Source organism: Pelmatolapia mariae, linkage group LG17 (assembly GCF_036321145.2).
Source record: "Pelmatolapia mariae isolate MD_Pm_ZW linkage group LG17, Pm_UMD_F_2, whole genome shotgun sequence".
Taxonomy (NCBI): Eukaryota; Metazoa; Chordata; class Actinopteri; order Cichliformes; family Cichlidae; genus Pelmatolapia; species Pelmatolapia mariae.
The window spans coordinates 22434247-22456406 of NC_086242.1; the positions used below are offsets into that span (position 1 = coordinate 22434247).

At 38.8% G+C, this 22160-nt stretch overlaps 3 long non-coding RNA genes across 4 annotated transcripts; all 3 read right to left on the reverse strand.

Annotated features, from left to right (window-relative positions):
• Positions 1-11066: 11066 nt before the first annotated feature.
• LOC134615677 (uncharacterized) lies at positions 11067-12395 on the reverse strand. Its single transcript, XR_010091313.1, has 3 exons — positions 12254-12395; positions 12119-12175; positions 11067-11294 (listed from the first exon to the last, which is right to left on the reverse strand). It is a non-coding gene; the product is annotated as an uncharacterized LOC134615677 (long non-coding RNA).
• Positions 12396-14783: 2388 nt separating this feature from the next.
• On the reverse strand, positions 14784-16470 carry LOC134615680 (uncharacterized). Its single transcript, XR_010091317.1, has 2 exons — positions 16379-16470; positions 14784-14854 (listed from the first exon to the last, which is right to left on the reverse strand). It is a non-coding gene; the product is annotated as an uncharacterized LOC134615680 (long non-coding RNA).
• A 3987-nt stretch (positions 16471-20457) lies between these two features.
• LOC134615955 (uncharacterized) lies at positions 20458-21816 on the reverse strand. 2 transcript variants are annotated; one of them, XR_010573297.1, is made up of 4 exons: positions 21765-21816; positions 20944-21069; positions 20698-20860; positions 20458-20578 (listed from the first exon to the last, which is right to left on the reverse strand). It is a non-coding gene; the product is annotated as an uncharacterized LOC134615955 (long non-coding RNA). The 2 variants fall into 2 exon arrangements; XR_010573296.1 differs by lacking the exon at positions 21765-21816 and having other exon boundaries at positions 20944-21260.
• Positions 21817-22160: the final 344 nt, after the last annotated feature.

Genomic DNA, 22160 nt, shown 5'->3' on the forward strand with positions numbered 1-22160 from the left:
CAGCACTGTTGCTGTTTTCTAACCTAACAAAAAAAAAGCTCACTGTTAACCACCGTGATATCACAAGGATTTGACCTGACAGACAAGCTCCGAAGGTCAATATTATTTGGTGTAATTGTACATTGTGGTGCACGTTGTGGATTTGTGCCCCGTGGGTGTGAGGTGTTCTGTCTGAGGGCACTGACAAAGACCAAAGCTTCTGCACACTGCTCAACATTTCACACATGTTAAATGTGTCATATTCTGTGCACATTTTTTGGATGTCTCATTTTATTGTTGTATTAAATGAATTATTGTTGTTTAAATGAATTTAAAGATTGCTGCTGAGTTTCTGAGTATTTGTTTTGGTTACTGCGATTATGTTTATGAAGATAACATTATGTGAGCACTCTGACAGCTCGGCCCTATCACTGTGCATTTCTAATATTCACTTATTTCCTGACACTGTAAAATGCTGTCACTCACTCTGAACATGCACAGATGAAGGTTTACAGTTAAGTAAGTTAAGCAGAGGTAAAGTTCAGTTTGTGTGTATTTGTATAAACGGAGTGAACCTGATACTACATAGCTGATCATGCATATTATCGTTAATGTGTTTTTTTTTTTCCTTCAAACTGTGTAAATGGTAAATGGCCTGTATTTGTATAGCACTTTTCTAGTCCCTAAGGACCCCAAAGTGCTTTACACAACCAGTCATCCACCCATTCACACACTGGTGATGGCAAGCTACATTGTAGCCACAGCCACCCTGGGGCACACTGACAGAGGCGAGGCTGCCGGACACTGGCGCCACCGGGCCCTCTGACTACCACCAGTAGGCAACAGGTGAAGTGTCTTGCCCAAGGACACAACGACCGAGACTAGCCCCAAGCTGGGGCTCGAACCGGCAACCTTCCAATTACAAGGCGAACTCCCAACTCTTGAGCCACGATCACCCTGATTCAAACTGTGTAGTGCAAACAAAGGTTATTCTAATTATTGTAGTATTTATCCAGTAAAACATTTTTATTCTGTAAGTTCAGCACCATTAGTCTGAAATAAAGCATGGTTACTGCGCTGTGAAACAGTTAGATCCAGCCTGCAGGGCTGCAGTGGAAATGCTGTCACTGATTATCAAATGCTGTAAAACTGGTCAGTGAAGAATAATGAGGTATTCTTCAAACCCAATAGAACATGCTCATTCAGACAAAACTGCAGGTAAAGAGACCTGTCCAAGCATCTCAAGTGATGAAAGCAGCACTTTGTTATGTCCACAGCTTCTAGACTTCAAATTGTCCAACGACTTTGAAGCCTCTGAAAATCTGATACTCTATAAGAATATCAGTAACTCCTAAAAACTATGTACAGTACTCTGATTATACCCTTTGGATTAGAGCTGAAAAGCTACACATCCATCATTATTGAGCATTGGATTTAAAAGACATTTTTGTATTGCTGTACAAAAATTAGAATTGTGCAATTGTTTAAATACTATTGGACCAAACTGTATCTTTGTGTCTTTGCACATTAACACAGTGAGCATCATTTACTTCACACTGGAGATGCTGAAGCTCTGAAGTTAAAGAAAAACGTGTAACTGTCCAAATACTGAGAGCGTTTTTTTAGCATAAGAATGAATTACAAATGGATAAAATGAATAAAGTGATCACGCTCTGAAGTCATTCTGATTGGTTGCATCGGTCACAGTGTTTGAGTCAAAAACCTTTGTGATGATGTAAGGAGGCCAAATTACACAACCCATGTCACCGTCTAAATACTGACAGTATGTACCACCGGTATCGATGCTTTCTTCTGCTGTTAGAAGGCCTGAATGGCACGTGCACAATAATCAGCTTAACATTTACAGTCAGAATCAGATTATTAATCTTTCAACATCAACACAGACAGATCTACTTAGTAGTTACTCTACTTTCAAATATCCACTGTCAAGTTAGAGAACACCTAGTGGAAGTGGAAAAAAAGGAAAAAGTACAAAACAAGAAAACATAACTGATATGAGCTCTTAATTTCCCCAGGTGATCATTTACATTAATATTTTAATTTTTCTGTGCTTCTTATTCATCATAAAAACCCGTAATAATATCACATATGCACCAATTTGCATAAAGTACAACAAATAATGTAGCAAAAAATGAATATTTGAACTGTGAAAATAATTTCTATACAAATATATAATAAAAGTGCCACATGCTACAGTTATTGTTATGTAATAAAGAAGACCTGTTACAGAAGAAAAATCTCAATATAAAACCTGGTTTGGCAAATCAAAATCTACTAAACCATAAAAATAAAGATGTCTGACTGCAGGGGCTAGTTTGAATACTTTTAAAAGTCTTCAGACAGAAACAGGACCTCAGAGTAAAAACAAGACGGATTCATGCAAAGTCATTTATTTCAGCCTTTTCTGGTTTCCATGGGTGAAAGAGTCACACTGTGAAATATCCATCAAATGTTTTTAATTTCATACCATTCACAGAAACATTAGATAACACTGACAAGAGTGACGATGTCAGCACCAGATTCAAGTCAGCTTCACTTTGATAAAATGAATTTACAATGAATTCAAAACTGGTGAACGTAGATAGAAAACAAGACCGAGACGCTTGTCTGCTGCAGTTAACTTAGATTTACCTACTCGTTTTCTTTTGGAGGATCTGACACTGGTAGTGTCACAGTCAGTGTCACTATCAGTGCCAATAATGTTTGTAATATTTGTAATTTGCCTAAATTCATCTGCCACAAGTTTGCTATTAATGCACAGTGCACCACCAGGCCTTTCGAACTGGGATGGTTCTCTGTTTGAGTCACCAACACACATCCAATCTTTACTTTCAGAAACACACCATTTGGAATGATCACATCCACGACTCCAATTACCTGCAGCAGTTTTTACTGACATGATGTTGTAAAGTGTGTGGTTATTCTTAGTCCTAAAAGGTTTGCCAGGTTTGCTGCGCCAGGTCTGGATGTATAAATTGCTCCGTAGTGTGTCAGCAATGGTTACATAAAGATCTCCTTCAGGATCAGTTTTGTTGGAGATTTGTTTGACAAAGTGTTTAAACTGCTGACCACCGGCTGACAACAAGTCTTTGTCATAGGGCAGCGTTTGTTGTACGTTGGAAGAATCTTTGAGTTTTTCAGGATTGTGCTCTTTAAATATATGAGCATTGATATCTTTAAGATGCTGAGCTGAAAAACATTAAAATGAGGGATGTACATGTTACTGTGTTAAGACTTCACATACACTCTAGACATGAAGAAATAACTTGGACATGCTGCCTTACCTATTTGTGCAGACTCTGTAGATTTCAGTGTTACACACATAAATATCTGTGCGTTCCTTTCCCCATTTTTAGGATAGAAATTATTGCTTTCATCTCCCTCGGGGAATTTTGGTGTGCTGTGTAAAAGCCAGACTACATTATCCTTATCCATCATCACAACTCCTACAGAACAAGAACATGAAAGAGCACATGCAATTATTAAGAAGAGAACATCTGCTGAGTGATCTGAGAATAACAGCAGCTATGGTTCTGATGCTCAAACGTAAGCGTGAAGAAGGAGAGCACATTTAAATAAGGTTTGTTTTTTACTATTGTTACAGAACGTTATGATTGGACCTGCTGATGTCAAATCCTGCTTTCCATTAAAGACACAGAAAGTCACTCATGCATTTCCTTCCTAACAAGCTAGTTTCAGTGATCCAGTTTACAGCTGGTTTAAAATGCAGCAGTGAGGTGGGAAGCCTTAATATACTGAACATCTTTTGCCTGTCCTGGTATTCTTACATTGACAACCATGTTCAGATTAAACCCAGGGCGAAAGAGTCCATAGGAACAATTCATATTATAATTCATGTAGTCTGAGGGTGAACTCTGTGTTTTATTTCTCTTATATTACATTTAAATGTGCTAAATTAATAAACTAAACTGACTTGTACTCAGAAAATCAGAATGTTTTTTTATTGTGACACATCACAGGTTGGAGCTTTGCAGCAAACTCAATTTTTAATATTGAGAAAAAGTTCCTGCAGCTGAACTGAAGAAATTATTAAATATTTCGCTTTCCATAAAAGTTTACTTTCAGAAATAATTGTTTCTACCCACCTTTGCTGTGGCCATAGGTGGAACTTGCAGTATTTTGATTCGGTGGTTGATCATTGTATGCAACGAATGCAGAATTTGATGACTGCATATGAAAGAATTGACAAAAACATAATATAACTTACATATTGTCTCAAGGGGCATACACACTAATAACAGAAACTCATGGAGTTATTCTCACTCTTTCAAAGTAGGGCTTCAGGGTATGTGCCAGGACACCAGCTTGGTTGTTGACATCCTTGTTATTCTTTTTGAGGTTCTGGTCGGTTGAATCAATGTAAACATAATCAATCCCACAACGCACCTTGTACAAAATAAACCTGGTGATGTCAGAGACAAGTCAGTAAATTCAAAGATCACAATAAATGATGAGAAGCGTAACCGAGCATGGAAGAAGAAAATAACAAACCCTGTTATACCCGAGTCTCACAAGCACCTGTATGAGTAAGAAGAGATATGACTGAAAACCTTTAACTATGAATAACAGAGCCTTTTATGAATGCTATTTTCCACTGGCTTCCTCATGATGCTAAAATGTGATGAAGCTTGTGAAACTTTGCAAAGTGTTTTCTTTCCCTGTTTCCTCTTTTGATCAATAAAATGAGAATAATACGAGTGATTAAAATAGATGTGCAGGGCTGGAGAAAGGAGGCAAGTGCCACAGTATTGCATGTTGTCTTCATAGTTTTAGGTATTCGTAATGTCTTACTGCCCAAATGACGTTATTTATGAAATGGAAATATATAAAATAACTGATAATAACAGTGTAAAATAGTGTTACAGTGTCTGAACATCATCTATTACGATGTTGAAACACAGGTGCAAAAGGTACCATAGAGTAGCTTTGAAGCACTTGAAGACCAAAGTCACTGTGTAATTCAGTATACATGAATGAATAGCTCAGATGTTGTCTTACCAGTCTACATTATCTCCGTTTTCATTTTTACAGGATATAGCGCCCTCACAATGTGAGCCAAGCAGACCAACAGTGAGGACAATCATCCAAAGGACATCCTGAAAAAACAGAATAATAAAAAAAGTCATTTTAATACATCATCTTCCCTTTAGGAGAAAACAGAATTAGCTCACTATTACTGGCTGCAGTGTCTTTACAGGTAATAACATAATGCAGTATCACAGCATGACTTGAATTAACAGGTTATTCTGTGCTGCACCAAATGTGTCACCATCCTAATACAAACAGAAATTAACTTACCATCAGGCTGAGTGAAGAGTGTGTGGGTCCTCTGCTGAACTGACCCTTAGTTATAAAGCTCCGGAATATGATTTGTGTTGGGTCTAAACTCACAGACCTCGCTCTCTCAGAGACCGGTCCTTGTAAACAAAGCAAGACCACAGCGCTTTTGTCTTTTACTTGCTGGGAAGGGAGTTGTAAGCCCGAACTCAGCCGACTCCGAACCTGACTTCCCTTACTGCTCCTTTTATTTGGTGAAAGCAGTGATACATCCTAGGCAAGCATGTGTGCGCAACAACAGCATGTGTGTGTGTGTGCCATCTCCTGTCATACCATACATGGCGCGACCCTTTAACATCTTCAGTCACTCCATTTAGAGCATGAACTTTTAACAAACCAACATGTACAAAGCAGAAGAGAGCAATTCTGCTAAACTTATAAAAACAGGAACTTGTAGTTTCTTATGTGCAACAGAAAAATTACAGCGAAGAGACTGCTTACCACATGCAAAGGCTAAAACCTAATATGGAATAAACATTTTATCTGCATGTGACTTTGCACAAATGACAATTTTAAAAGAATCAACTCTAACAATTTGCACTGACGCATGGTCAAGAATTTTAAGATAACTCACACTGATATGAAAATGAATAAAACAGGAACTTCTTAATTTTGTACAGACATGGCAGCAAACTTATTTGCTTGCTGTCAAACTAAATACTTCATTAGATTTTTACCATCAATGTTTAACACAAGCACCAAAAAAACTAAAAGTCATTCTTCTATAAGTTATGCCTCACTGCTATGAAAGCTTTTTACTTTGATGAAAGCAACGTTATTTTTTCCTACACTGCAGGCAACTACAGTTGACCATTTTTTTTTCAGCAAATATTATTCCAAGAACTACAGAGCTTTATTCATTGCACAGAACACTGTGGAGCTTCATAATTACCCTCAGTGTGTGAAGAGGACTCTCCATTTAATAATAGCTGTACATCATCATATTTTTATTTACTTTTTCCTTTATACAAAATAGAACAAAAAAAGCAAAAAACAAACAAACAAAAAAACAAAAGACAAAAACAACTACCACAACAACAACAGAGAGAAAAAAAAAGCTGTAATAAAATGTTATGGTCAGCAGTATCAAACGCTGCACTTTGGTCTAGCAGGAAAGATTTCAACATTTCAATATGAATGAAGGCTTAAAACTGATTAGATTCACGTCTGATGATCTTTTCTGTGCTTCTTCAAGTTTGTAACACCGAACATATTTAAGGATGATTTACGGTTCACAGGAACAGTTTAATTAGACACATTTACTATTTTTCTTTATATTCTTGCTTCCATCACTGACATGTTCAAAATGATTACTATCAGAGGAGAAAATAAACCCTGTGTAGTTTAAAAACTTTAATTTAATCAAACTGAAATGTTGCGGAACTGTGATGGACAGGTCTTTAAATCTTGTCAACAAAATCCTTAATCATCTAAATCTGCCATTTATCACCTTGTAAAATGTTCCCTCTGCTTCTGTTGCACATCTACCCTGACACTCTCATCTTCACCTCTGCCTCCTTAAACTGGTGTGTTTAAATCTCTTTACCTCTGTTGTGAGCTTCACACAAAGTTTGTGGTAACAAAATCGAACTGATGAAGATCTCCTTTGAAAAATACACTCACGAGACAAAATAAAAACAGACTGCTCAAAGTAAAAGCAGAGCCTTCACAGCTGGTAGTACAAAACACAGTGACAACATGTGTATTAGATACCCTCACTCCAAAAGCATAAATATAAAACAAAATGGAATTTCCAAGAATATCATCCTAAAAATGGCATTCAGGGTTGTTGTTGGTTTTTTTTTACAGTAAATTTAAAAAAAAAAAAGCAGCCAAATTTTCATCTGAAAATGTTGAATTTTAGTAAAAACAATGCTCTATAGTTTGATACTGTCGTTACAGACAAAGTGGAAAGTTTTACCTTACGTACATAGATCTGACAGTACAGGATCTGAGGAGGTTCAGCAGCTTCTGAGGTAACTGTTTACAAGGTGTTGTATCCTATCCAAAAGTTCTTTGCAATTTTACATTGAGAAACATCATCCTTAACATATTTGACCCACATAAAGTACTATGGCCATCACACTGTCATTTATAATTGTTTAAATAACTCGTATCTTAAGTCATTCCATCATACAGAAAATAAAAAAGCTGCATGGTTCACTTTTACATCACAAAATGTTAGAAATATAAGTCGTTCATAACAACCTGAAAGGTTGGGAGTTTAAAATGCAAACCAATGGAAGCAGAAGTAGAAGATTATAATGTTACAGAGCTCACGGTGTCTATTATTGTGTAGACATTTATAAATAAAAGCTTAATAAAGACGCTTCATTTCTTACGAAATATGCAGATGGAGTGATGTTTATCAAAAGTAGAAGTTACATCTGTGGCTAAACCATTATACACAAGAACTTTAAAAATCTATAGTGTGTGAGGCTGTGTAAGTAGAGGGTGACTTGCCCTTCTCGCCCCACGTGTAACAAACCATCTGTTGGCAGTAGTGGATCTGACACCTCAGCATTGTGAAAGTGGGGAAACATGATTCTAGCTGAGCATAAGATTTCTGCTTACAATCTCAGTTCTAAATGAAATTAAAAATGTTTTTTGTAAGTATGGCTAATGTATTATTTGACTTCTAAGGCACACACACACACACACACACACACACACACACACACAAGAACAACAACAACACAGAGAAGAAGACGAGGGGGTAGTTTACTACACATCATACAAAATGCAGTCATTAATCTTCTAGCTGTATCTTTCTGTTCTGACTTTAGAGTCCTTGTTTGTTTACTGAGACGTACTTTGGGAGTCATACTGTTGTGATACTGGGGAGAAAAGAATAAGGTGTGAGAGACTAAACTGTTACACACAAAACTTCAAAAATCTAAAGAGTGTGTGAGCTGTGTCGTTCAGCAATAAACTTGTCTACAATGTGTTAGTAAAGAGTGACTTCTTGGTTTAACAAACTTCACTGCAAACTATAAAACGAATCTGGGTTTAAATAGAACACAGTAGTGTTCGATTAAGTGTAGGAAACACTAGTATATATATATATATATATATATATATATATATATATATATATATAGTCTATGGAACAAATCTCCTTCAACGTTCACAATGACCAAAGTGGATGACTACAGGCATTTCTCTCAGTCAGCTGATTGTGTTTAGGGAAAATGCAGCTAAATACACTGAGATTGCTCCACGATGTTAATGAGTTAACTCTGGATGTCTGTAGGTTTTGTCAAACTTGGAGTGAACAAAAGCAGAAAAACAGTAAAAGATTCGGACATTGAAATTCTGGTTTGTTTCATGAATACAATGAAACATTTTACAGTCCATAGAGCAAAGTAACATACATGATAAATAGATTAGAGATGGACCAATCCGATATTACGTATCGATATCGGTCCGATACTGACGTAAATTACTGGATCGGATATCGGAGAGAAATAAAAAATGTAATCCGATCCATTAAATATCAAAAAAAGCACCTCACAAAACTTGCGACATGGCGTAACTCGGCTCATAACCGTAGTACGTCGGAGCAGTGTGCTCACGATAGAGCGGCTGTGTGTATTTGGAGCCTCGATACCAAACGGCATTTCATCTCCGAGGAAGTGATCCCAGAGAGAAGTAAAGCCAGTGTGTAAGTTCATATCTGAATGTTAGTAAAGCATTCCCGCGTTAAGCTTAACAACTGATATATGGAGCGACTGCCTCTCTCTCTCTCTCTCTCTCTCCCTCTCCTGCTGCTACTTCAATCCTGAAACTGCTTAATGATCAGCTGATCGGCTTTTCTGTCGCAAGTCCGTCTCTCTTATGTTTTTGGCCCACTTTGCACCAGAAAGAGGAAACCAGTGGCTGAACAACAGCAGCACGTTTAAGCTTGATAAGCTGTTGTTAGAATGCATTTAATATTACTTTCTACACCAGGATCCTTTTTTACGTAGCTGACAGCTGGTAACTGTGCAGGGGCGGATCTAGCAAAGTTTAGCCATGGGGGCCGATAGGGCATTAACAGGGAAAAAGGGGGCACAAAGACATACTTTTCTTTCTTATTCTCATTTAAAATGTCTAGCTTTTAATAAATAATTATCTGAATCTTACACCCAAATTTTAATCTGATGTAAAATGTATATTATACTGACAAAATGCAGCAAGATATTAAAAAAACAGTTTTATTGATTAAAAAACACTATATCGGATTCATATCGGTATCGGCAGATATCCAAATTTATGATATCGGTATCGGACATAAAAAAGTGGTACCGTGCCATCTCTAAAATAGATACACATAACACGGACAGTGAGAAATAAAACTCATCGTCTTACCAGATGTTATATTGTTTAAACTTAAACCACTGAAATTAGAGTTTAGTGTTTTAAGTCATCTATTAAAAAACATGAGTCAACACTTCTTTCTCTCAGCAGCATTACTGAAGTGACACTTTAACGATGCTTCACATCACAGTCTTTATGATAAAAAACATGTTCTCTCATTAGCAGATGTCTGTGCTGTTACTTGTCATGAAAATGTCCAGAGCCTGGGTTCAATCTTCCTCTTCAATTACCACTGATCATTAATAGCGCGCACAAAAGATTTGTCACATTGTCCCCATGAACAACATGTTTTTATAGAAATCATTGTGACACAAAGATTTAGGTTCTCGTTTCACCATGTGCATTTCATATTCAGAAAGTATTGAAAAGAATACATTTATTCCAATGTATGAACTACACTTCTTGTAAAAAAGCTGATGGGAAATGCATTCAAAAAAAGCTCCTGCCATGACCTTACTTCTGCGAGCACGCACGCACACTCACTCACACACTCGCATAGTAGCACATGCAGCATTACACATACACACACACACACACACACACACACACGGGTGTATGTGGTATGGCGGGACTATACTACGTCAATCCGCCCGGCGGTGGTTTACGGGGACTACCGTTTCCAGAGGACTTAGAGCCAAGGGAGCGAGGTTAAAGTGTTCGAAAAAATCTGAAAAAAATTTGGGTCACTTCAGACCTAATACACTCCCTATAGAAGTCTAGATACACTGATACACACCAACCAGACTCTATTGTGTTTTGTGGAGACATTGTCCACTTGACAACGATGTGTTTTATGAGGTCCACAAAAACTAATATCGGGACTTTAAAGGGACAATGATGTCATTATTAAATAGCTCATCATTACCATGAATACACATCTGACAGGACACAGGATTACTGGGACATCATTTTATTAGTGTTCTTGGATCTGAACATTAATTTTAACCATAAAATTAATGGATCTGAACATTAATTTTAACCATAAATAAAAAAGAAATCTAACCCTAACCCTATGGACAAAAATGCCCACGCTAACCACAGAAATATAAAAATATAGAAGTTTAAAGGTAAATATTAAGGGGAGAAAATATGCATTTATATTTTTTTATTTTAAATATAACCTGTCAAAAAAAATATATTAAAATAAGAACCTGTCAAAAAAACTAAATAAATTAAATAAAAAAATTATGAAATACAAACTACTTCTGTAATTAACAAGAACTTTTTTTTAAACAGAACATCAGGCAGCCTGCTGCACAATAACTCAGTTTTAACAACAGTTTGGCCATCTGACCAAGATGTAAAACCACATCTGGCTAAACAGTTATTTTAATTCATTTTTTTCTGCCTTTTTGCAGTTAATCCTCTGTTTCTTACAAAATCTCTTATGTTTTGAACTGTTCTTCCTGCCAACATCGGATCTTCTACCAATTTGCAATGACTGCATTCATTTTTGGTGGCCAGTTTCCCTTCGTTTATGTGGTCTTTAAAATGCCTCATCACTGCAGCAACCTCAGCCTTGGACCACATGTTTTTGGGAGCTCTTCGGGAATTGTGGGATTGAGCAGCATTTTTATCTGGAAGATATATAAAGTAGTAGTAGTTAAAACAAACAAACCAAACAAAAAAAAAAACCCAAAAATCATTTGCTTGTAAAAAGAATGGATGCTACCCTGTCCTAACTTCTGAAATGTGTTGGTACCATCAATATCAAAACGAGCTAAAATTCTCTTTGAAAATTTATCAAATTTCTAAAATGAGACAACATTTAGTGTTCCACTGTGAATAAAAGACTGAATAAAAAGTTGAATAAAAGTCTCTTGATGCATGCTCAATCATCCAGGTAAGTAAATCCCAAAACGTTGATTCTGTTAACCTGGATGTAGCGTTTTCAGTGGGAGAAACATTTTGTCACTCATCCAAGTGACTTTTTGCCACCACTCTGCAGTTTGCCATATGTTGCAAAGTATGGAAACAATAGATGATGAACAATTCAAGAACCTTAAAGCACAAACATCTAAGTGACGAAACATTTCTCCCACTGAAAAAACTACGTTCAGATGAACAGAATCAACCTTTTTACTTACTTAACTGGATAATGAGAATGCATCATGCAAGCACCATAGTATGTCCCATGAAGTAGTCTGTAGACAGGCCTCACCCAGTCATTAAATTGTTTGTCAGCTATACAATTACCCTTGAGCTTCTGAGAATAGACTATGCATAATGGCTGTGATGTGATGATTCCGTCAAATCCCTAGAATTAAAGCAGGAAGTCTACTTTAACACATATGGATATTGTTTGATTTTAAAATCCATTGTGGTGGTGTACAGAGACAGAATTGCAACGCAATTACAAAGAACGTGTCCATAAGCTTAGAGAACCAACTGCACCCCTTACCTTCAGAGGGAGCAGCAGTCTCACTTGCTGCAGGCATTATGAGTGGTTCTTCATCTGCTGATTACACAATTTGATTAAGTTTTAATATTTGTAACAAACATTTTATCCACAGAAACCAAGCTAGTGGTAACTTACCACAATCTACAGTGTCTTGGAGCTGCGCTGTGTTTGTGGAATCAGCTACTGCATGTACAGGCTCACTGGTGCCACACGCCGACATTGTGAGTGCTGTGTCATCATCATCTGATTCACTCTCACTGTCCTTTGTTTCAGCATCACTTAATGCAATTTCATCTGAGAAATTGTGGGAAAAAAAACCCCAACACAAACACAAACCCCCCAAAAACCTCACATTAACAACGAGATGACAAAATACAGAACAAATACTGGAAATTATACTTTTTCCACAGTACATAGTTTTACTATTTAAGGCCACCACTCTGCAGTTTGCCAAATGTTGCAAAGTGATGAAACAACAGACTTCAAGAACCTTAAATCATGGACATTTAACAGAATGGTCTGTGCTTTTAGGTTTTAATTTTGTTGATAAAGCATAATATTCAACTACTGCCCTAATATTTGCTCCTTTCAATACAAACCTTCAATTTTGATCTCATCCAGTGATTTCCCCTGGATCTGGGAAAGATGTCCTTTTTCCAGTGTTAAAAGCAGTTTGGAAATCTTGGCCAGCTGTGTTGTGGGAACTGGTAATCTGTAGAATTCGCGGTGAACGCGGATATCATGACCCAGGAAATCTGCAACCTGATCAAGTTCATTGTTTTTCAAATTAAGGACTTGTGAGAGTGTGGCAACATGTTTTCTGAGCTGTGTCGATCTTAGATACTCAGGGTGCTTTGCTCCACACTGGTGTGCATGAACACGCAAGGAGTCCATTCCTCTGTAATGACTCATTGATCGGGGTCTTGCAAAGAGGTAGATATTAGTGGCACAAATACCACAGTCAGGCCTCCTACTAACCAGTAGTGACAGAGCATCCAGCATGCTTGGTGTTAGCAGAACTGGAACATTTGTCCCTTTTTCCCATTATTTCTATTCTACAGAAATAGTTACAGAGTCTCTGTTCCATTTCTGAGAGCCCCATGGAAACATCTGTGTGGAGTGCCGTTTTGTCTCTTTCAAGAAAACTTTTGAGGCGCATCTTTGAAACCTCTCCAGAACGTCTTCGATTGAACACAATGATTTGTGAGAGTGTAACTTGTGCAAGTTGGGCATAATTCTGAGCTGTGGCTTCGTTCTCCAAGCTGCAAAAGGCACTTTCTGCAGATTTTTGAAGGTAGTGATGGAGAATCCGAACATCTTCTGTAAAGGGCAATGTTGATGGCTTGTTAAACTTTGCCTCACTCAATGTGTTCAAGGCACGGTGAGACACCGTCTCGGACCATTTGGAGACATACAACTTCTTGAACGCATCAGTGGACTTGATTAGGGCTTCATCCTCTGTCATGAGGGCACGACAATGGATAATGTCAGACATTTTATGCAGTGTATGTCCCAGTTTCAGCGCAAGGCTTGGAGTTTTGTATGACAGTGTCTCTTCATCAAAACCTGAAACTTTCTTTACTGCTTGCACAACTCTCTGGAAGTTAGCAGGCTTAATAGCTTCTTCGATGTTATGCACTGAGAATTCTGTACGCAGACACAACAACAAACGTCCCGCTTCACGAAGCTTCTGTCGTATATAATCATACTTAGTAGGGTCTTGTCCATGTTTATTGTAGAGGGACTGGGCAAACTGAATAACAGTAAAGTCATTTCGCACAGCTGAGGCAATCTCATCTTGTTTCATAACAGCAAGAACCTTCCACACTCCACTTGACACCTGCGGATAACACTGAGACTCCAGAGTTAAAGCCAGGCCGAGTACTTTGGTTCTTCCAGGTTCTTTATCCGTGTCATCTTTTGGTTTGTTAGGACATCTGCGGACATGTCTCCAAAGATCCTTGCGAACATACATCCCTTGACAATAAAAGCAATGAGCAAACTTTCCCTCTACTGCTTTAATCTTGGGTCTTCTCTTCACTTTCAGTGGTCCCACTCCACCATGCAACACTGCAGCATTATGCTTAAAATTTCCCTTATTTCTCAATTTCTCTAACAGGCTTTTACGCTCGTTTGAGTCTCTAGGCAGGGAAAATGCATGCACAACATCAGGAGCTGTTTTGTGCGTTTTCAGGTGGCGGGAAATTTTAGCTTGTGGTTTGCCACAAAAATAGCAGTAATTTCTTTTACTTAAAGTCATTTTTTCTGATTCAGTTTCGCAAAGCTCACTTTTATCTTCTGGCTTGTCCTTTGTCAAGTTGTGGATTAAATTCGTTGAATCTGATTGTTCATGCGCTTTGGAGATGTCATCTTGGCATAGCAGACCTTTTGATGTGCTTGGCAATAATGAGATGTCTTCATCTGAATCTTCATCATATGACTCTGAATCTGGCACATATTCTTCTTCTGATATGCTGTGGTTGCCATCATCATCGCTTGATATTTGATCCAGATCTGAATGTGGCAATCCATCTTCCCCTGAATATTCAGAAATTTCTTTTTTCTGGAATGTAAGAATAAAAGTTATTTCAATTGATCAATACTTTAGACAGGTAAAAAAAATAAACTGAAAAAAAGTCAAGCCAAATATGAATGGGATACACACCTGTGTTGACTGGTGACAATTCTGATTTGACAATTTTGCAAGGCAGGATTTGTGCCAGACCCCTAAACAAACTGAAACACATTTTGATAGACTTCATTTAGCTTTGCAGTTCTATTTAAGTGAAGTAGTTTTTTGTCAAAGCATTGCAGTAATGTCAAATGCTGAAAAAAAAAACCCAAAAAACAAACTGTTCACACTTAAGGATATTTTAATGACTACACATACACTGCTAACCCCCTCCCCCCCCAAAAGGACATCCCAGATGTGAATGAATGAATTATTCTTATTAAATACTTTGTTCTTCAGGTAGTTGAATGGCATGAAAGTGTGTAGTTGAATGTGTGTGGCCTCCAGATGCCTGTATGACTTCCCTACAATGCCTGGGCATGCTCGGGATGAGGTGGCGGACGGTCTCCTGAAGGATCTCCTCCAAGACCCAGACTAAAGCATCCGCCAACCCCTGGACAGTTTGTGGTGGATGGAGTGAGACGCGATGTCCCAGATGTGCTCAATTGGATTCAGGTCTGGGGAACAGGCGGGCCAGTCCATAGCATCAATGCCTTTGTCATGGAGGAACTGCTGACATACTCCAGCCACATGAGGTCCAGTGTCATCTCGCATTAGGTGGACCCCAGGGCCAAACGCACTAGCATGTGGTCTCACAAAGTGTCCGAGGATCTCATCTTGTTACCTAATGACAGTCAGGCTCTCTGGCAGGCACAGAAATGCCACCCCACACCATTACTGACCCACTGCCAATATGATCATGCTGGAGGATGTTGCAGACAGCAGAACGTTCCCCACGGCATCTCCAGACTGTCACATGTGCTCAGTTTGAACCTCCTTTCAGCTGTGAGGAGCATAGGGTGCCAGTGCCAAAGTTGCCAAACTTTGTGTTTTCTGGCAAATGTCAAACGTCCTGCATGGTGTTGGGCTGCAAGCTCAATCCCCACCTGTGGACGCTGGACCCTCAAGCCATCTGACCATTTGAGCAGACAGATGCACATTTGTGGCCTGTTTGAGGTCATTTTGCAAGGCTCCTCTTGTTCCTCCTTGCACAAAGGTGGAGGTAGCGGTCCTGCTGCTGGGTTGTTGCCCTCCTATGGCCTACTCCACATCCAGGTAACACCTCCATGCTCTGGACACTACACTAACAGACACAGCAAACCTTCTTGCCACAGCTCACATTGATGTGCTACACTAGATGAGCTGCACTACCTGAGCCACTTGTGTGGGTTGTAGACTCTGTCTCATGCTACCACTAAAATGAAATCACCACCAGCATTCAAAAGTGACCATAACATCAGCCAGAAAGCATAGGTGCTGAGAAGTGGTCTGTGGAGTTACATCGCATTGTTTAAGTGTTCCCTTTATTATTTTGAGCAGTTTATGTTATGGAATGGGGAATTGAGGACAATCCCAAGTATACCATTTTTACAAGGTCCTGCACCAAAGAGGTAATACTACATTTCTTTAATTAGATGTGACCACCCACTGATTAAAAAGGGAGCAGTGTTCATTTCAGCTAGTCTTAACTTGTTGAACTCTATTAATGCTTTTTACTATATACTGTACCTATTCACTAAGTGTCTCACCTTTGCACTTATAGCCAAGCCACTTGAGGGAGGAAACCGGTCCCACACACTGAATGCACTTGTCCAAAGATGATATTGTTGTGCACACCAGACGATGACTGTGACACTGTTAGCAAAATATTGCAACATTTACAGTCAGGTCCATAAATATTGGGACATCGACACAATTCTAACATTTTTGGCTCTATACACAACCACAATGGATTCCAAATGAAACGAACAAGATGTGCTTTAACTGCAGACTGCCAGCTTTTATTTGAGGGTATTTACATCCAAATCAGGTGAACAGTATAGGAATTATGACAGTTTGTATATGTGCCTCCCACTTCTTAAGGGACCAAAAGTAATGGGACAATTGGCTTCTCAGCTGTTCCATGGCCAGGTGTGTGTTATTCCCTCATTACCCCAATTACAATGAACAAATAAAAGGTCCAGAGTTCATTTCAAGTGTGCTGTTTGCTTTTTGAACCTGTTGCTGTCAACTGCCAGGATGAGATCCAAAGAGCTGTCACTACCAGTGAAGCAAGCCATCATTAGGCTGAAAAAACAAAACAAACCCATCAGAGAGATTGCAAAAACATCAGGCGTGGCCAAAACAACTGTTTAGAACATTCCCAAAAAGAAGGAACGCACTGGTGAGCTCAGCAACACCAAAAGACCCGGAAGACCACGGAACACAACTGTGGTGGATGACCAAAGAATCCTTTCCCTGGTGAAGAAAACACCCTTCACAACAGTTGGCCAGATCAAGAACACTCTCTAGGAGGCAGGTGTATGTGCGTCAGAGTCAACAATCAAGAGAAGACTCCACCAGTGTGAATACAGAGGGTTCACCACAAGATGTAAACCTTTGGTGAGCCCCAAAAACAGGCAGGCCAGATTAGAGTTTGCCAAATGACATCTGAAAAAGCCATCGCAGTTCTGGAACAACATCCTATGGACAGATGAGACCAACATCAACTTGTACCAGAGTGATGGGAAGAGAAGAGTATGGAGAAGGAAAGGAACTGCTCATGATCCTAAGCATACCACCTCATCAGTGAAGCATTGTGGTGGAAGTGTCATGGCGTGGGCATGTATGGCTGCCAGTCGAACTGGTTCTCTTGTATTTATTGATGATGTGACTGCTGACAAAAGCAGCACAATGAATTCTGAAGTGTTTCGGGCAATATTATCTGCTCATATTCAGACAAATGCTTCAAAACTCATTGGACGGCGCTTCACAGTGCAGGTGGACAACAACCCAAAGCATACTGCAAAAGCAACCAAATAGTTTTTGAAGGGAAAGAAGTGGACTGTTTTGCAATGGCCAAGTCAATCACCTGACCTGAATCCGATTGAGCATGTATTTCACTTGCTGAAGACAAAACTGAAGGGAAAATGCCCCAAGAACAAGCAGGAACTGAAGACTGTTGCAGTAGAGGCCTGGCAGAGCATCACCAGGGATGAAACCCGGCGTCTGGTGATGTCTATGTGTTCCAGACTTCAGGCTGTGATTGACTATAAAGGATTTGCAACCAAGTATTAAAAAATGAATGTTTGATTTATGGTTCTTATTCTGTCCCATTACTTTTGGTCCCTCAAGAAGTGGGAGGCACATTTGCAAACTGTTGTAATTCCTACACCGTTCACCTGATTTGGATGTAAATACCCTCAAATAAAAGCTGACACTCTGCAGTTAAAGCATGTCTTGTTCGTTTCATTTGGAATCCATTGTGGTGGTGTATGGAGCCAAAAATGTTAGAATTGTGTCGATGTCCCAATATTTATGGACCTGACTGTATTTGTTTTGGACAGTTGGAAAGGTGAGGTGTTTTCAATTCAGTTGCAGATATCAACTAATACACTTCATCCCAGTATAAAATTTGAAGGCAATCAACCTCTTCACTTTTTTCTACTGGAACCATTTTACTGGGATTAGGGGAATTGATTCTTTCACTTTGTTGTTATCTAGAATAGTTAATTGAGTTAAAACACTGCAACTTCTTAAAAACGGCACATGCATTCTTATCTGTGTGGAGTGGGTCAGAGTAAAAAACAAAAAACCAAAAACAAAATTAAAAAAAACAATCCTTCCTTATTTGCTTATCCTTGCGGCTGGAACCTATTCCAAATATGATGGGTGTACAGTGCCTCTCACCCGAGTTGTATCTGGGAACTACAGATTCCGCCCAAAGACATGCAGTTAGTGGGGTTAGCTGGACTGGTAATTCTAAATTGCCCATAGGTGTGAGTGTGGTAGAGTCTGTCAGTGTGATACCCTGCGACAGCCTCTCACTCCAATTAACAACTGATTCCTTTGCAATCATCCATCCTCTTCCACTTATCCTTATCAGGATTGTGGGGTAGCAGGTTTGGGGCCTATACCAGCTACCATAGGGCAGTACAACCTGGACAGATCACCAGTTTAACATGGAAGGAGAAGCATTTGCATTCACACCAAAGGGCAGTTTTGAATCACCAGTTAACCTAACCCCATAAGCTACATCTTTGGACTGTGGGAAGAAGCCAGAGTACACAGCCAGAGAGAACCCATGCACTACAGCAGTAAAAAGTGCCTAAAACAAGTTAAGAAGTTGTATAGTACTATCTATCTTAATGTTCAAGCCTGAGTTTCAAACCATTTCAACATAGAAACAAAGCACATGCAGTCAGTTCTGCATGCTGTAGGTGAAACTGTCAAAAAATAAGAGAAGACCCCTCCTAAAACCAGAGTGATGTCACCATGAAGCAAACTTTGACGGAGTCCCCCAATAACAGTGTGGTCCTCCTAAGTCACATTTGGGTGGTTAACACACACACACACACACACACTCAGATGCTATCCAGACTTGCACTTTGAAACAATGAAAAGGACCTACAAGCCACGGTCCATGTAAATCACATTACACCCAGGTGACTGCCAAACACACACACACACAGCATCCATAAAGAATGATGATAGATTAAATTATTAGTTCATTAAGTGGTACACTGGATTATATTTACCCTTTCAGGCTCTGGATGTTTCAGGTCCAGATCATTGTTTGGAATGCAGTTTGGTTGCGGCTTTAGGCAGCTCACAGTCTTCTGAATCTGGCTGGTCTCAGTCTTCGTGTGTAACAGATAGAAAATGAAAATACAGTGCATTTTTGAAGAGGTTTTTGAAACATTAAAGAAACTATGAGAATGATAAGTTTCAAGCTAATGTCTTTAAAATATTCACTGTCATGTATAGAGAATATAGAGAAAAATAGTCTGTGTGATTTCTTTAATCTTTTTTAACCCATTGCTAAAGGAGTAAAACAATCACCTGTAGCAGCAACGAACTATCACTAGGGCCCATTTATCCCCGAGGGACAAAATTTAAACTGAATCTAACTAAAGAGGTTAGAATCACATTAAACATCAATCACTGTTAACATTTAGAAACCGAAAGCCATTTTTTATTTCTGCATACCTGCTGATATTTTTTTAGTGCTTTTAGAGGGCTCTGATGTGGCAGCAATCACAATTGCCTGTTTTCCATTAGTACCTACCCCGGTTTTTCCAGTGGGTTATAGTACCATGTAGTTTTTCAGTAACTACTGCACCAAGGTTCCAAGTGATCCAAAGTGATCAGAAAATTTGACATAGACAGACTGAATGCCAACAGGTGGCTGGTCAATGGTGTCACTCGATAAGTTATGAGTGCGCCTCCTTCATGAAAATCCAAGCCATCATTTTTGAAACTCTGAAATGTTTGAAATGGCTACCAAAATTAACAGCATGATCCCTGAATTGAACACTAAAGTATAGACTGAGCAGCAGGCATTGTGTCACCTTGACATCCATGCTTGCTGTGGCATTTATATCACTGGATGCTCGGCTGCATTGCTATAGTGACCCCAGGCACAGTAGGTGATACTCAATTTCAATGGAAAACTAGATGCCCTAAGTCACGTTAAGCCAATTTGAGTAGGTACAAATGTAAAAATGGCTTACGGTATGCAATTTATCAGTTCCAAAAAGTACAATTGTAGAAATACCTTGCATCTCCAGGGCCAGTCCGAGTCACCATAATTATAGTCTATTTCTTCGCCTGGACTTATGTCTCTGCTTGCAAATAAGCATAGATGGGGCTTTCCATTGATATTTAATATTTTCATCTTAGCACTTGGACTGATGTGGTTGTCGTTGACAAGTCTGCCTAATGACCCATCTTCTTGAGATGCATCCACACTGTGGGGTTAGGCAAAAAAGTATTAGCTTAACTAGTTTTTGTTAGGAAGCTTTTTTTTCATAAATCAAAAGCAAAGTGTAATTTAATCTTAATCAAACTACACTGATATAATACACACCACCAGAGTTTTCCATCAAACTTGAATTCAAACATGAACACCTTCAGGCTGTCATGATAAACTCTGTGTCTCCGCTCACATTCGTCTTTTGTTATGAGTTTACCTCTGTATTCCAAAAGGAAGTCTCCTTTTTGGAATGGAACAGTCGTGAAAATGCCCCGACCTGAATTGCAGAGGCATACCAAGTAAGTGACAAAAGACAAAGTGACAAACTCCAAATCTAATCCAAACTAAAGACCAACTTACCTTTGAAGGCATTTATGTAGTGGATATCAAGTCCCAGTTTGTCCCTTCCAGCAGAAACATGACAGACTGCATCCTCCCGTGGAGGAATGCGTCTCCTTCGCATGTTCTCCTGTACGTTTTGATTGCCTGTATTACCAAAGCATATAAAGTATTACGATTATCGTCATCATTGTCATCATCATCAGTAGTAGTAGAACTAGCAGTAGTGTAGTTTACAGCATAAACACAGCTGACTTATTCATAGTCCTAATTTATGCCTTCTTTTAAAATGTTAAAGGCCTAGTTCTCAAAATGGCGACATGTGACATTTCTGCAATGGCGACTGCAGAGAGTGATACAAGTACTGAGAAAGCTTAGGCATCAAAACTGTAAGAAGTTTTTTCTTCAGGCATATAAATAAATACACGATTAAATACACTTATACCCCTTGCTTTTATTTTAGGGCTGTTAGCAGAATGGACAGACATTGGACAAACTGCCCGAAATTAGATGACAGCGACATCAGGGATTTTGACTCAGACTGCGCTGGTTTAATTGTTAATCACGTTAGTCGCGATGTCGGCATTAACACGTTTAAGCCACATTAATGCTTTAACACCGAGTAAATCCTAACACGGGTTAGCCCGCTTTATCGCGTTGACGCGGTTAGTCATCAGCTCTATTTTATTTACTCAATGACAAACGCTGAGGCAGTTTTACTTCTTCAAAAACTAGCTAACAGTCCATAAAGCATATATTAAAGCAGTTTAATATAAGCCTGTGCACCTATAATTTCATATAGTATTAAAGTCATGGTGCATTTTACATTAAAAAAGGCTTACCTTTGTGCTTTTAATCAGTCTTCGTATTGCCGTCGACATGTACTTGTTAAAGGGCACGCGCGCGAAATCATTTCCGGTAGGTACCGCCTATATATATAGCCTACCAATCACAATGACTTCCGGCCGTGTGTATTGAAAATGTGTATTAAATTGTAGTACTTACACACATCCAGTCTAACTCGAAACGTCGCTGTGCAATACACTGGAATACACAAAAATCAGGTGAGTGGTATAGGTGGACTTTTAAGAAAATCAGAAAATCTTTTAATTATAGTTTAATAAATGAATTTACACTACAGTTTAAGCAAATACAGGTCAAAAGATAAATAATGACCTCAAAAGAAGTAGGAAAAATTATTATTTAGACACTTAAAAATGCATTTACAATTCATGTTT